This window comes from Arachis ipaensis, chromosome B10, assembly GCF_059453495.1.
Source record: "Arachis ipaensis isolate K30076 ecotype BB chromosome B10, ASM5945349v1, whole genome shotgun sequence".
NCBI classification, from domain to species: Eukaryota; Viridiplantae; Streptophyta; class Magnoliopsida; order Fabales; family Fabaceae; genus Arachis; species Arachis ipaensis.
In genome coordinates this window covers 28,774,090-28,790,041 of record NC_142435.1, presented here as the reverse complement: position 1 = coordinate 28,790,041, position 15,952 = coordinate 28,774,090, and the positions used below count along the sequence as shown (strand labels likewise).

General features: G+C 33.8%; 1 pseudogene across 1 annotated transcript; it reads right to left on the bottom strand.

Annotated features, from left to right (window-relative positions):
- Positions 1-4,170: 4,170 nt before the first annotated feature.
- On the bottom strand, positions 4,171-15,917 carry LOC107620334 (cycloartenol synthase-like; annotated as a pseudogene). The gene is made up of 19 exons (XR_015907045.1): positions 15,791-15,917; positions 11,951-12,158; positions 10,551-10,736; positions 10,122-10,211; positions 9,847-10,035; positions 9,630-9,714; positions 8,754-8,920; positions 7,873-8,061; positions 7,350-7,463; positions 6,990-7,112; positions 6,794-6,909; positions 6,614-6,712; positions 6,223-6,279; positions 5,854-5,900; positions 5,606-5,749; positions 5,272-5,449; positions 4,908-4,988; positions 4,556-4,639; positions 4,171-4,452 (listed from the first exon to the last, which is right to left on the bottom strand). The product of XR_015907045.1 is annotated as a cycloartenol synthase-like (transcript).
- Positions 15,918-15,952: the final 35 nt, after the last annotated feature.

Sequence of the window (15,952 nt, the reverse complement as noted above, 5' to 3'; positions counted from 1 at the left end):
ACTCAGCTTTTGAGGAGGAAAGAACTTGGCTAAGAAAGCCTTGACCAGCTTATCCCAAGAGTTCAGGCTATCCTTAGGTTGAGAGTCCAACCATACTCTAGCTCTGTCTCTTACAGCAAAAGGGAAAAGCATGAGCCTGTAGACTTCAGGATCTACTCCATTAGTCTTAACAGTATCACATATCTGCAAGAATTCAGTTAAGAACTGAAAAGGATCTTCAGATGGAAGTCCATGAAACTTGCAATTCTGCTGCATCAGAGAAACTAATTGAGGTTTAAGCTCAAAATTGTTTGCTCCAATGGCAGGAATGGAGATGCTTCTTCCATGTAAATTGGAATTAGGTGCAGTAAAGTCACCAAGCATCCTCCTTGCATTATTATTATTTTCGGCTGCCATCTCCTCTTCCTGTTCGAAAATTTCTGAAAGGTGCTTGCTGGATTGTTGTAATTTAGCTTCTCTTAGTTTCTTCTTCAGAGTCCTTTCAGGTTCTGGATCTGCTTCAACAAGAATGTTCTTGTCCTTGCTCCTGCTCATATGAAAAAGAGGGACAGAAAAATAATAATAATAATAGGGATCCTTTTTACCACAGTATAGAGGTCCCTGTGTGAGTAGATGAATAAATAAATAGAAGGAGATGAGAGAGAGGGAGAATTTTCGAAAATAATTTTTGAAAAAGAGTTAGTGATTTTTGAAAATATTTTTTTTTTTTAAAAAGGTTAGTAATTTTTCAAAAATTAAAATAAAAAATTAAAATAATTAGTTAATTAAAAAGAAATTTTGAAAAAGAGAGAAGATATTTTCGAAAATTAGAGAGAGAGTTAGTTAGGTAGTTTTGAAAAAGATAAGAAACAAACAAAGAGTTAGTTAGTTAGTTGAAACCAATTTGAAAATCAATTTTGAAGAGATAAGAGGATAAGAAGTTAGAAAGGATATTTTAAAATCAAATTTTTGAAAAAGATATGATTTTGAAAAAGATAAGATAGAAAGATATTTTTGAAAAGATATGATTGAAATTAGTTTTGAAAAAGATTTGAGTTTTAAAATCACAATTAATGACTTGATTCACAAGAAATCACAAGATATGATTCTAGAACTTAAAGTTTGAATCTTTCTTAACAAGAAAGTAACAAACTTGAAATTTTTGAATCAAAACATTAATTGATGATGTTATTTTCGAAAATTAGATGTAAAATTAAGAAAAAGATTTTTGAAAAATATTTTTTTGAAATTTTCGAAAATAGATAAGAAAAATGAAAAAGATTTGATTTTTGAAAAAGATAAGATTTTTAAATTGAAAATTTGATTTGACTTATAAAAACAACTAGATTTTAAAAATTTTTGAAAAAGTCAAATCTAATTTTCGAAATTTATGAGTGAAAAAGGGAAAGATATTTTTTTTATTTTTGAATTTTTAATGATGAGAGGGATAAACATGAAAAAGACTCAATGCATGAAAATTTTGGATCAAAACAATGAATGCATGCAAGAATGCTATGAATGTCAAGATGAACACCAAGAACACTATGAAGATCATGATGAACATCAAGAACATATTTTTAAAAATTTTATATGCAAAGAAAACATGCAAGACACCAAACTTAGAAATCTTTGATGCTTAGACTCTATGGATGCAGGAATGCATATGAAAAACACCATACAACACAAAACAAGAAAACATCAAGATCAAACAAGAAGACTTACCAAGAACAACTTGAAGATCATGAAGAACACTATGAATGCATGAATTTTTTGAAAAATGCAAGATGAGTATGCAATTGACACCAAACTTGAAAATTGACTCAAGACTCAAACAAGAAACACAAAATATTTTTTATTTTTATGATTTTTTTGGATTTTTCGAAAATTATTTGAAAAATAAAAAATAAGGATTCCAAAATTTTTAATATGAATTCCAGGAATCTTACAATCTTAGTCTAAAGCTCCAATCTGAGGGTTAGACATGGCTTAATAGCCAGTCAAGCTTTAGCATGAATATGCGAGTAATTCATTCAATTTTAGGCCAAAACCTCAGTCCAAAAGAATTTAGACATGGCTTTATAGCCAGCAATGCTTCAACATGCTTCATGAAACACTAGAATTCATTCTTAAAAATTCTGAAGAAAAATATATTTTAGAAAAGATTTATATATTTTTTTTTTCGAAAACAAAGGAGAAACTTTTTGAAAGATTTTTGAAAAATTTTTGAAAACAAAACAAAAAGAAAATTACCTAATCTGAGCAACACGATGAACCGTCAGTTGTCCAAACTCGAACAATCCCCGGCAACAGCGCCAAAAACTTGGTGCACGAAATTGTGATCTCAGGCAACGACGCCAGAAACTCTGTACGCGCGTTTTAATAATTCGTTTTTCATTCACAACTTCGATACAACTAACCAGCAAGTGCACTGGGTCGTCCAAGTAATAAACCTTACGTGAGTAAGGGTCGATCCCACGGAGATTGTTGGTATGAAGCAAGCTATGGTCATCTTGTAAATCTCAGTCAGGCGGATAATAATTGATTATGGAGTTTTCAAAAATATATAATAAGTAAACATAAAATAAGGATAGAAATACTTATGTATATCATTGGTGAGAATTTCAGATAAACATATAGAGATGCATTCATTCCTCTGAACCTCTGCTTTCCTGCTGTCTTCATCCAATCAATCTTACTCCTTTCCATGGCTGGCTTTATGTAAGGACATCACCGTTGTCAATGGCTACTTTTAATCCTCTCTGGAAAATGGTCCGATGCGCTGTCACTGCATGGCTAATCGTCTGGAGGCATCACCCTTTCCAATGGCTGCATCCTATCCTCTTGTGAAAATGGTCCAAATGCTCTGTCACAGCACGGCTAATCATCTGAGGTTCTCGATCATACTGGAATAGGATTCACCCTCCTTTTGCGTCTGTCACTACGCCCAGCACTCGCGAGTTTGAAGCTCGTCACAGTCATTCAATCCCAGAGTCCTACTCGGAATACCACAGACAAGATTTAGACTTTCCGGACTCTCATGAATGCCGCCATCAATCTAGCTTATACCACGAAGATTCTGATTAAGAGATCCAAGAGATACTCATTCAATCTAAGGTAGAACGGAAGTGGTTGTCAGGCACGCGTTCATAGGGAATGATGATGATTGTCACGTTCATCACATTCAGGTTGAAGTGCAAATGAATATCTTAGAAGTGGAATAAGTTAAATTGAATAGAAAAATAGTAGTACTTTGCATTAATCTTTGAGGAACAGCAGAGCTCCACACCTTAATCTATGGAGTGTAGAAACTCTACCGTTGAAAATACATAAGTGAAAGGTTCAGGCATGGCCGAATGGCCAGCCCCCAAAACGTGATCACAGGATCAAAAATACAATCCAGGATGTCTAATACAATAGTAAGAAGTCCTATTTATAATAAACTAGTTACTAGGGTTTACAGAAGTAAGTAATTGATGCATAAATCCACTTCCGAGGCCCACTTGGTGTGTGCTTGGGCTGAGCTTGAATGTTACACGTGCAGAGGTCATTCTTGGAGTTGAACACCAGTTTGTAACGTATTTCTGGCGTTCAACTCTAGCTTGTGACGTGTTTCTGGTGCTTAACTCCAGACAGCAGCGTAGAACTGGCGTTCAACGCCCTTTTACATCATCTAAACGCGGTCAAAGTATAGACTATTATATATTTCTGGAAAGCCCTGGATGTCTAATTTCCAACGCAATTGGAAGCGCGCCATTTTGAGTTCTGTAGCTCCAGAAAATCCACTTTGAGTGCAGGGAGGTCAGAATCCAACAGCATCAGCAGTCCTTCTTCAACCTCTAAATCTGATTTTTGCTCAAGTCCCTCAATTTCAGCCAGAAAATACCTGAAATCACATAAAAACACACAAACTCATAGTAAAGTCCAGAAATGTGAATTTAACATAAAAACTAATGAAAACATCCCTAAAAGTAACTAGATTCTACTAAAAACATACTAAAAATAATGCCAAAAAGCGTATAAATTATCCGCTCATCAGTAGCTCTACATAGTTTTATTCTACCATAGTAGATAAAATGTCAAAATTGCATCTTTCAAGCTAACCGGTGGAAGAACCCACATTCAACCAAAGTTTTAGTCAAATTTTCCGTTGTATCATTATTGTTCTAACATCTGAACTCTGACAAAACGTTCTTATCCTATATTTAGTTAACTCTATTTAACATTGCAATACTCCACAAGTCAGCTCTTTGTTTAGCTCACTACCAAACTAATTTAGTTATGAAGTGTTCAATAAGGTATCTTGGAAACAAGTAAGATCTAAGACTGAAACAATTCAGACAGCATCCAGATGGAGAAAGATTAACGAGCCTGTAATACATTACATTGGTATTCGCCCAATGCCCAGATAGGGAATATGTTTCTGTACGCAGCATAAGTGATCATGCAATTCCTGTTGAACACTCCCATGATTTCCTAACAGGTGAGAAAAGAAACATTGATTTAGTTGATTTCTTTTGGTATTTTAACAATTTAAATGATATACAGAATGCAAGATATGGGGTTTTGAAGACAATACCTCTTGTGGATAGTCACCATTGTCCATCTGGGAATTTATCAGATATGCGGCTGCACGATGCAATGGTTTTGGATCTCTTTTGGCCTGTTCACACATTTGCATTCCACGTAAAATATAAAATTATATGATAAGACAAATGCAAGACAACATGAACTTACAAAGCATTGCCATGGGTTTTATAATACATGCATCAACACAGGTGGGATATGTATAAGCTATTTAAGTTTTTTAAAAACTTTCGAAGTGATAAATTATCCTACCTCAATGAAGAATGGATTTGGTGCAATAATAAACTAGTCAGTTCAAAACCATGGCAGCAGCACAAAAGTAGCAAATATTTTGCTGTATATACTTGTCCAGCAGCAATGAGAGCCAGCAAGGCCCACGATGTGTTTACGAGATGAGCCCTGTTGTTTTCAAGATTTGAATACACCTGAAAAACAGAAATTGGGAGAAACATAACTATAACTCTCAGCCTTTAGATTCCTGAAAGTAATGGAGTATTCTAACTGAATGTTACTTAAAAACAAAATGCAATAAATTATATCAAAATGCAATACACACTTCCCAAAATGTTATAATCTCGACAACTTCTTTATCGTGTTTATGCATGCACTACTCGGAAAAGACTCTCCCACAAGAAAATGCTTAGTAGTTTTAGGGATTTCTAAGAAGAAAAATAAATGATATTGGCATTTAGAAACAGTAAAATTAACCTTGTTTTGACAAGACAAATAACTCTCTCCCCAGCCACCATTTGAAAGCTGCTTAGACAGCAGAAATTCACAAGCGTTATGGATGGCTGGGGAATCACTGTAACTCTTTCCAGCAGCAATCAACCCATTTATCCCAAACCATGCGGCATAGGTGAAGCAAACTCCCCATGAACCATACCTGTTAAGCAGATTTGAGTGGTTTAGAGGTCTACTAAACCAACAAAGTTCCATTCATGCTAAAAGCAAGAGAGAGAAACTACAACATGCATAAATCAACTATCAAATCTATAGAAAAAATTTGAAAATAGTGGTTTCCAAAAAGGGAGTAGCAAACCATGAACCATCTGAAGCTTGAACGCTTTCAATATATGCAGTGGCTCTTTTAATACAGCGGCTTATTTTTTCTGGGCGATGCATGGGATATAATTTCCGAAATGATGCCAATGCTTGCAGAGAGGCTGATGTACATTCCACATAACTATAGCACATAGCAAATAGAAATATTAAAAGATTTAAATGATGGGTTACGGGATAGGAAGAGGAATGCAAAAACTTATACTGAAGAAGCATTTGACAGCTTACCAATAATCAATAACTATATCGCCAAAAGTTTCCGCTAGATTTATTATCTGACAAAAGAGAAAGCATTCATCTAAGTGTGTATCTAATCTTAATCCAAAATCAACTTCCTAAATTTTCAGGATCAACTCGTCAGCTGTAATTCCAAAATCTAGAGGAAAGGCCAAAAAGTTTTGTTCACAAACAATAATTTCAAAGTTGTAGCTTTTGTGACATAACTTCAAATACATGTGCTTGACGAATTGAGAAATGAGTTTTGGGGTAAGATAGCAGAGGGAGAATCGACTACATTGTAACAGATTTTCATACTTTATTATTCACATGGTGTAATTCAAGTAGGCTAATTTCTAATTATTCATAAAAGAAAGTTACCTCCAGCCATCTATATGATCGTGTGAGTTCATATGATGCAAAGCCACCATCGTTATTCTGAAGAGTTGGGAAAATTCAATAAATGAATAAATACATCTCTCGATAATAGCATTGATTCTTCAAAGAGATTCAACAAATTTTAAAGAAGCTATTTGCTCATACACCATGGATCACAGTCAGACACACAAGATATTTAAAATAAATAAATAAATAAAAATTGATAGAAAAAATGAACAAATTAATGAGAAAGAAAAACTTAAATAGAGAGAGGACATGGTATCTTTACAAGAAAGAAAAAGATAAAATGAAGATCTTCTTCCACCAATCTATCAATGATTTATTTGCTCAAACTACTCAGATAATCTAGCTTCAGCCATGACGAATCTATTACCTGCAATGAGAGCACGACATTAACAGCATCATATAGCCTCTCTGCTTCGATTGGCTCCCCAGCAATCTTTGGTGAAATTTTGGAAAGTAATAGAGCAGCCTGAAAAGTAGCATATTTATCAAAGTGGCAGAATAAATTAAACAAGTACAATTTCTTCTACTTTTTTCAATCAATAATTACTTTTAGTCCTTCAGATGTGATATCGGCCATCCATGATCTCTAGTTGAAAAAGGCCAAGCACCTTTGGAAATGTGACGGTACCAATAATTAAGATCACCTGGACAATCTTCTAAAACCTTTTGCAAGAAAAAGAAGAGAAATGTTGATCAACAAGGGTGAACCGATGCAACAATAGTAATAAAAGTGTAAAAGTTACCTGTGATTTCTTAATAAATGAATGAGCTTTTTTAATAGTTTGGCCATATTCTTCAATGAGGTTAGATGAAATAATTGCTTGGACAGCAAATGCAGCATCCCATAGTTGACTTCCATTGTATCCCTGCAACAAAAATTGGTTACAAGTAAATTTTGTGATATAAGCTTGAACAGACACTATTATATGACCTTAAGAAAAACTCAATAATGCTGCAACAATAGTTTCACGTATTATTTTGCACCATATAAATATCAATTTTAAGCCCATATCATTACTAATCATCTGTAAATATGCCCAACTACATCAAAAACATCTTCTGATCACTCTGATAAGAGAGAATAGGTTGACTAATATGTGGACCTGCATTTTCATGCCATCTTCAGCAATCCACAAATAATCATTAAGCCTTGGAAGATGCAACTTGAAGGCCTCTGAATTTGGATCTTCTATCCAACAGCAGAGCATATTCAACACCTGATTGAGAACCATGCAAAATAATTAGTATTTCATTTTTATCCCCAAAAATAAATGAATAAAAATTGTCAGTATTTTTGCTAATCAAGTCCCCAGTTAGCTATATATATATATATATATATATATATATATATATATATATATATATATATATAATGGGAACAATAAAGAGGTGCTCAGGCATCCACAAAAAATACAATCAAGAGTTTAACACTAAATGAAAATAACACAGTAAAAGTAAATCAATATGTAACCAAAGCCTAACAATTATTTTGGTCATCAGAGAAGCAAGTTATCCAAAGATGAACAGAAGGAGATTTCTAATACTCCAATGCAAAGGGTGGGAAGTTAAGAAACAATGAATAGTTTAAGGGAAACCTTGTGACTCCTGTCCCCTCTCAACAATTACCTTGTTTACAGGGCCTATGCAAATATACCGAGTATTCTCATCTTCATAGTGTATATGCTTCATTACAGTCGTTAGAGCCCATTCTCTCAGCTTGTTTCCAGGCCAATGCATCATAATAGGCTCAACGACCTTGTGTAGAGTGGCCCAAAGAACATCCTGAATGACTGGATGAGGATAGTATAAGTCTTCCTGCATGAAAACAAAGACAATCCTCTTGTAACGTTATCTTTAGCACAATTAAATTGGTAGTTAACAATTTTAGAGAAATCAAATGCTGATTCGCTATCCCCCATTGACGAAGTTCCCAACAGTCTAACACTTCCCACCTATATTCTTCCACGCAAAGTTTAATTTCATCACAAAAGGAATTAGCCTCTGCATTGTTCAAGCTTCAAGCCAAGGGGAATTTCAAAATTCAAACAATAGAGGACATTAAATATATAAAAACCATTATTGCATTATCACCTATCAGTTGAAGCTTTTGGGAGAATCAATGCTTTAAAATGGAGATAACATGCTATAATGATGGTTTACAATGGCATTACTCTAAGGACAATAATAAGCATATAAGAAGTATCCTAGTAATTACTTGGTTGATAACGGGGTGGCAAACAAAGTAACCAGTAATAATAGTGACATGATGGTTGCCATTGTAGTTTGTAGATGGGTATTATGTGGGCATAAACAATAGTAACCGGTTTTGCATGGATATAAGTTCTGGTATCAATTCAACAGGATAATTAACAAACGATTTTGACGAGAAAAAGAAGCCAATACGAGGAACAAAGTGCAGATTCTATTTCCATCCAATTGTTAACTACAAGATAAAATTCCAAGTGTGGAGGCTTAAAATGTTTTCACAACTTACAAGCATCACTAACCTTAGCACACAAATTGCGAGCTTTATCCCAGTCTATATCATGATATGGTGTGTTATAGAGCTCTTTTCTCAAAGATAACACTGTTGGAGTGATTGGACCGACAAACCTCTTGCCATATAAGTAGGACATGGGCAAATAGACCATCCGGCAATGACACCACATCCTTCCTGTACCGCACAAAAAAATTAACTCAAAGTGAAAAATACATATAACATTAAACAGTGTTTAAGATAATTCACCCAAAAACAAATTACAATAAACATAGACAACTAATTTTAAAATGATTCTCTGTATAAGTAATCAAAAATAGAAGTCATTCTTAAGGAATAAGGACTGCATACACAGCATGAACTCATAAACACATACAACAATGCCAGCCTTTTATTCAGTAACCATGATATACAGTACTTAATCATGACACAAAGGTTCCCAGATTGAACAACAAATAAATTCCAGCACAAACTTTACATCAAAAGTCTTTTGTAAAACTTTATGTTAAGTCATGTTGTTCAACCCAAAATAATATATGTAACTCTCTAGCAACAAGATCAGGTTTCGTGTTTAGGTTGAAAGGAGTTCTCACTATCGTAGTGCAATTTGCTTTATTCCTGGGGGAAAAAGGCCAACTAATATACAAAAGCTGATCATATCAGAAACTTGATCCATTTGTAAACATCCTAACATGAAACACTATAAAGCATGAAAGAAAAATGAACTCTTGGAGATAATCTATCATTTAAGTAACAGCTCGTTAACATCGATAACCACTTAAGTGGATAGTTGTTCCTAAACAAAAAATATTTTTACACATCCATTAGTTCATGTATTCTCTCTGAGAAGATTGATGGATAAACAACTAGAATAAAGCACAATAACCTGGATGAAATGGGAGCAAGTATGGAAGTAGCCATATCTCAGGGGGCATGGGATTATTTCCTAACCATTCATGTGCCCCGAGCACCTATAATCAGAAAGTAGAAAATAAACAAATATACCATATACATTAGTAAAATCATTAAAAATGTCTTAATATTCATATGATGAAAATTTAAAATAAAAATAAAGAGACTCAAAGATAGGCTAAGATTTTAACTGAAAGCCACATTTTCCCCCATGATGTTATGTAAGTAGCACAACCATGTGATTAAATCCAGTTACGTGCCTTCTCCATGTCCCCTCCTCCATCATTAGGTCCCTCACCAAGCAATCTCAGAACAACATAATTCAAGACAGAGCCAAACATGGTGCTTGGACCTTCAATATGCAAACCCCATCCACCATCCTTGTTTTGTAGTAACAGTTCACTAATGAGAATAATTTCTGGGACAAGCCCAAAGATTAGGGGGAAGGATGGGACAAAGCTCTTACCTGTTGATTATAGAGATATCGGCATATTTCCTTTTTATGTTCTTCTGTTAAGACTGCATTCAGTGCCCTAGTGACAGAAAGTGTAATTATCTGTTTGATTGGATATCCTAAACAGAATTAGATATCCACAGTTTATCAGGTCAGAGGGAAGACAATGTCACATAATTTTGAAGGCAAAGTTGCAGTATTGTCAAAAACAATGTATTTCAAGGCCAGAATATGCATGATATAGCAATTAACCCAAACATTATTTGAGTTCCACAGTTATCATTTAGGAGGGAAGACAATTTCAAACGGAATTTTGAAGGCTGAAGTTTCAGTATTGTCAAAAAGCATGCGTTTCAAGGTCAGAATATGTGGAATATAGCAATTAACAGAGAAAAAAAATTCACAAAAGAGAAAAGATCAAGTGCTCAAAATAAAACTTACCAAGCCAGGCATAAGAAACATGGGACCTCCATAATCTCCAGGCCAGTGTCCATCGTCACTCTGGAGGGTTGAATGGAAAGTAATGGCCCTTTTTAATGTTCTTGTCACAGTCTCTTCAGTAACATCTTCAATATCATTTGCTCTGACTTTGGGTAAGACTTCACTAATTGGGTTCTCTTTTGCAAACTGCAATGTTTTGTAAGAAACATCATTGAATTTAAAAGGATTGAATTTCTGATATCAGAAACTTATAGCTTTGAAACCATAACAAAGCACAAAATATAATATACAACCTCCCAGTATAACAATATGATAAAATGATTATCTAAAATGTCCTCATTTTAAAGATTTAAAAAACACTTCTGAATTGATTTCCACGTTTGAAGAAGGAACAAGTATCAAACAGTACACAGTATAGTAATAATTGCTGTAATTTTCTAAGAAATTAATGAACTAGTTCAGTGTCTGACTGATTAACAGCAAATAAAACCACAACTAAAAGCAGAATTTCTATAAGAGGGGATTATTATGCCAGTAGCAACCAACTTTGTAGACAAGGCTAAGAAAACACCTGCACAAGGATTAGTTCCACACCCAAATGTAGCAGAAAACAACTCATAATCTTACCACCCTAGACCCACCTGTTCAAACTTAACATATGCTGTTACTTCTCCTCTACATAAAGTATGAATCATTGATAACTCTAATCCTTAAAATTTTTCAAATAGGGACCACTAATCAAATCAAATGCTCTTGCAACTTTTGATACTTTATTTAAAAATAAAAAAGAATAAAAAATAAAAAGAAATTTATAAAGTATAAATTATAAATAAATAAAACAAATTTACTTCAATATGATCATTCCAAAAGAATTGAGTGATACATAAAACAAGAAAGAGACAAACAATGCAAAGTCACTAGCAGTGTATTCATCAAAAAATCATAAAAATACATCACTTAACACATCACCACATTTAAAATAAAAATAAAATTTAATAAATGGCCAATGACCAGCAGTGTTAAATTTGTCATGGAACCTCGAAGAAGAACAAAGATGCACAGTTTCATACCAAAACAACTCAACTTACAAATTAAATTAAGATACCGATAAAATGCCGCCTAAACAACGCCAAGCAGAAAAATGTTACAAAAATGCACAGTACCATTATAATTATGACTATAATCACTATTATAAGTTTACCAAGCATCATCATCATTATTATAATCACTAATCCTTTCGTCTTTACTGTCTTCGACAATGACATCAGAAAATGAGAAAAACACAAACTCAAACACGCAATGATAGACATTAAAAATAAAAATAGAAAGAAACTAAACTAAAAAGAAAAAGAAAAACTATCAAAACTTGAATGGAAATTAACCTCAAAGAGAAAGAGTACCTGAATGCGCATGAGGAGATCAGCGCTATGCTTGTGTTCAAAGCGATTCTCGCGGAAACTCTTGCGAGAGGCTTCAATCTGAGCGAGCTCTTCCGGCGATCCGAGATTAGGATCGAAATCCCAAATCTGCCGGCCAATGTGATCGTTAAGTGTCCGAAGCCATGGGCTTCCGCCGTCGGAAACCTTGAGCTTCCACATTCTCTTCGGTCTAAACGAAACAAGAACGGAATGAAGTTTGAAAGTGACAGAGCTGAAATGCAAATGCAAATGCAAATGCGAAACTGAAAATAGAAATGAAAATGGATGTGAAGGAAGGTATGTAGGAATAAGAGTAAGTAGATGCCATTGGGTTTAAGAAGAAGCCACACGAGGTTGTAGAAGCTGATACAGGTGTACATGGTTTGGTTAATCCAAAAACTAAGCCTGTATTTTGGTTAACCAAAAATTTAATCTTGATTAATTAACTAAATTGGTTTTATATGATAAAATTGATTATTAACCGGTTAAAAAATTTAAAAATCGATTTTTTAACTGGTTATAAAAATAAAAACCGATTTTAAAAAAATAACTAGTTTTTGAAAAAAAACTAGTTTTGTACTAAAAAACCAAAAATTCGGTTTTTATTAAAAAAAACCCTTTTTTAAATTGAATTTTTAATCTAAAAAATTGAAATTAGAATTTTTCAGATTTGGTTAACCAGTTAAAAACCAATTTTTTTTTAATTTGGTTTTGGTTAACCTATTTTAAAAAATATGGATATAGTTTTTAAAATTTTGTTAAATTGGTTAACCAAAATGTGGTTATAATTTTTTAACCGGTTAACCATATTTTAGTTTTTTTATGTATATCCCTAGAAGCTGACCTGGTTCTGATGGTGGTTGTTTGCTCTTATGCAATAATTATATGAATATCATACACTGAATGTGACTCACTATAAGTCTATGATGCCATCAATGCTCGTATTAAATATTTGGTTTAACGAATGCTTTGAAAAAAAATTTAAGTTTTAATCAAGATTCTGAAAAACGAACCAATCATTGAACCACTCTAGTCACTGGTTTACTGGTCTAACCGGTTTAACTATAGTTTAATTGGAAAAACCGTTTTATAATAAAATAATTTTAAAATTATAAATACACCCTAAAAAATACAAACATCAAAATATTATTCAAACTTTAATGGCATTATGTATATCATTTGATGACTAAGATTAAATTATTATTTCATAATGACATGATATTCATAATTTATATGTAAAAATAAGATAGTAAATCAAAAACAAAATTTTTCACCATATCACTATTTAAAAACTCATATATCCACCTTAAACTAAGACAAATAAATTAATCTGAGAATTAAGACTTTCATAATGCAACATAATTTGTGAAGCTACACATAAAGGTCAGTCTTAAGATCCAAATAAAAGGGTGCTTATAGAACATAATTCATATTTTCTAGTACTAGTATAAACATCCTAAAATATAGCAGCATGGCAGAACAACCATCCTATATAAAAATCACAACACAAAATAGCAGCATAGCAGAACAATCATCCTAATCAATAATCAATTAATCATTCAATTTAAGCACAATTAAGTCACAACACAAAACAACAACACATCACTATATATAAAATACAAAACATAAAACAGCAACACAGCAAAACAGACATGGCTAATCAATTAATCATTCAATCTAAGCACAATTAAGTCATTAAGACAGTCACAATCTAAGCACAATCGAGTCACAAGACAACAAAAAACAGCAGCACAATTTTAATGAAGATTAACAAGATTAACCAGTGAACTAAATCAATTGAATCAGCACAATTTTAACAAAGATTAACAAGCAAAATAAATCAACTAATCATTCAATGATTCAATCCAAAACAAGAAAACAGAGTATAATACAGCTAAATTCAAATTTCAATCTGAGTAGCATTAGCAAAAGCCCAAAAAAAAATAATGTTCTGAGTAAAGAATGAAGAATAGAGAACGAAAATTAAAAAAAAATGAAGCTATTGCCTTCGTTCTGAGCGGTCTGAGCAAAGGGGCAGAAGCACCACGGAGACGGAGACCAGGCAACGAGCAGGACGATGGACGGCGCAGAAGCGTGGCGAACCAAACGAAGAACAAGCACTAGCAGTGAGCACTGACCTTTGAAGGACGACTGCGAGCAGACGACGTCGACGGTAGAGAACGAAGACTGAGAGCCAACAGGGGTTCTTCTTTGGAGGATGCCGACAGAACGAAGAGAGGAGCCCCTGACTGCGACGGACGGCATGGGTGGCTCACTCCTTAGGTAGTGAGGCTAGGGTTTCCGTTTTTGTTTGGGCCTTGGGGAGAAGGAAGGGGATAAAAGAAACTGGAGAAGGGGCTCCAGGGTTGGGAGGAGAGGCTTCTGTGCTTCACATGTACCCCTGACTGCAACGGACAGCGGCGGTTGCTCACTTCTTGTGGCTTGCGGCGGTGAGGGTAGGGTTTCCGTTTCTTTGGAGAGGAGGAAGGAAATGGGAGAATGAGAGAATTGGAGAAAGGGTTGGTTCTTGTGGCTTCAGTAAGGCTCTGACTACTGGTTCACTAGTTTGCTGGTTCAACCGGTTCGATCATGGTTCAACCGAAAAAATCGTTTTATAATAAAATAATAAATAAAATATAAATAAACACACTAAAACATAATTATAGTCTAATATAAACTTTAAAATATCATCTAAATTAAAAGTACTACATAAACCACAATGATATAATCTCATTCAAATATAAACTCAAAAGTCAAATAACAAAAAAATTATTGACAATATGTCACACCTATGTTTAATATCTCATTTCTTGAGTGGATCATGGCAGTAGTGTGATTCAAATAGAATCATCCTGAAGACAAGAATTAAATGCACCAAAATGAGCAGCATTTAAGGTTCCCATTACCATTACATACAATTATTCTTAAGTTTGAACAATAAACACACCTACTTTTCAACAAACTAAGAATTTACATAATGACACATCCTATATAATATATTTTCATATGGCAGTACTAAAAAGTTTACCATCAAACATTCAAACCCCATCTACTACTACTATAATATAGAGTGTGAAAGTACTACTACTACTACTATAGTATATAGTGTGAAAGTCTTGAAAACAATGTAGGTACTAAGTTTAATAACAAGAGTATGTTCATAGGAAAATTGAATAACAATCAAATGAGAAAATCAGTAGTCTTGTGTTCTCACAAAAATTGCGCTATAACAAAAGACGGATCATAATGAACAAATAGAAACCCTGAAAAACTTTTAACAAAATTTACAGCATAATTTTAATAAAGATTAACAAGATTTTCAGCTGATCGCAATTTTAGCAAAATTTTAGCACAATTTTAACAAAGATTAACAATCTTTTTCCAAAAATTAACCAAAAAAACACCCAAACAGTGGATTATTCATTCAATGATTCAATCAACACCAAGAATACAGAATATAGAGTACAGAACAATACTGGAGCATAGCTAATCATTCAATGATTCAAGTTATGGGAGGGAAAGCTCTAAGATGGTTCAATCATAGCTAAAAACCAGATATGAGTTCAATCTTGCCAAAATCAAGCAACAATTCAACAATCATCAACCATAATTTCATATCTAAACTCAATAAAAACAGAAATTATATGATAGCAAATTAGTAATTACAATGAAGCAGCAACACAAATTCAGCATCAACAGAACCAACTGCAACAACTAAAAAACTTCATACCAAAATTCAAAAATCAGAGATGCAGTAGAAGAAGTAACAGAATTGCACATTGAGAGTTTAGATCTAGGAAGTTCAATTAAGCAAAATGCGACCTCATTCACTGTGGATCTGTTGTCGCACGGCGGAGCAAAGCAATGGCACCGAGGTCGTTGGTGAACGAGGAAGGAGAAGATACTGCGATTGAAGGCAGCGACAAGGTGCTAAATGCCAACGAGGACGGAGGTGCAATGACCGGTGGTGGCGCGATGAATGAG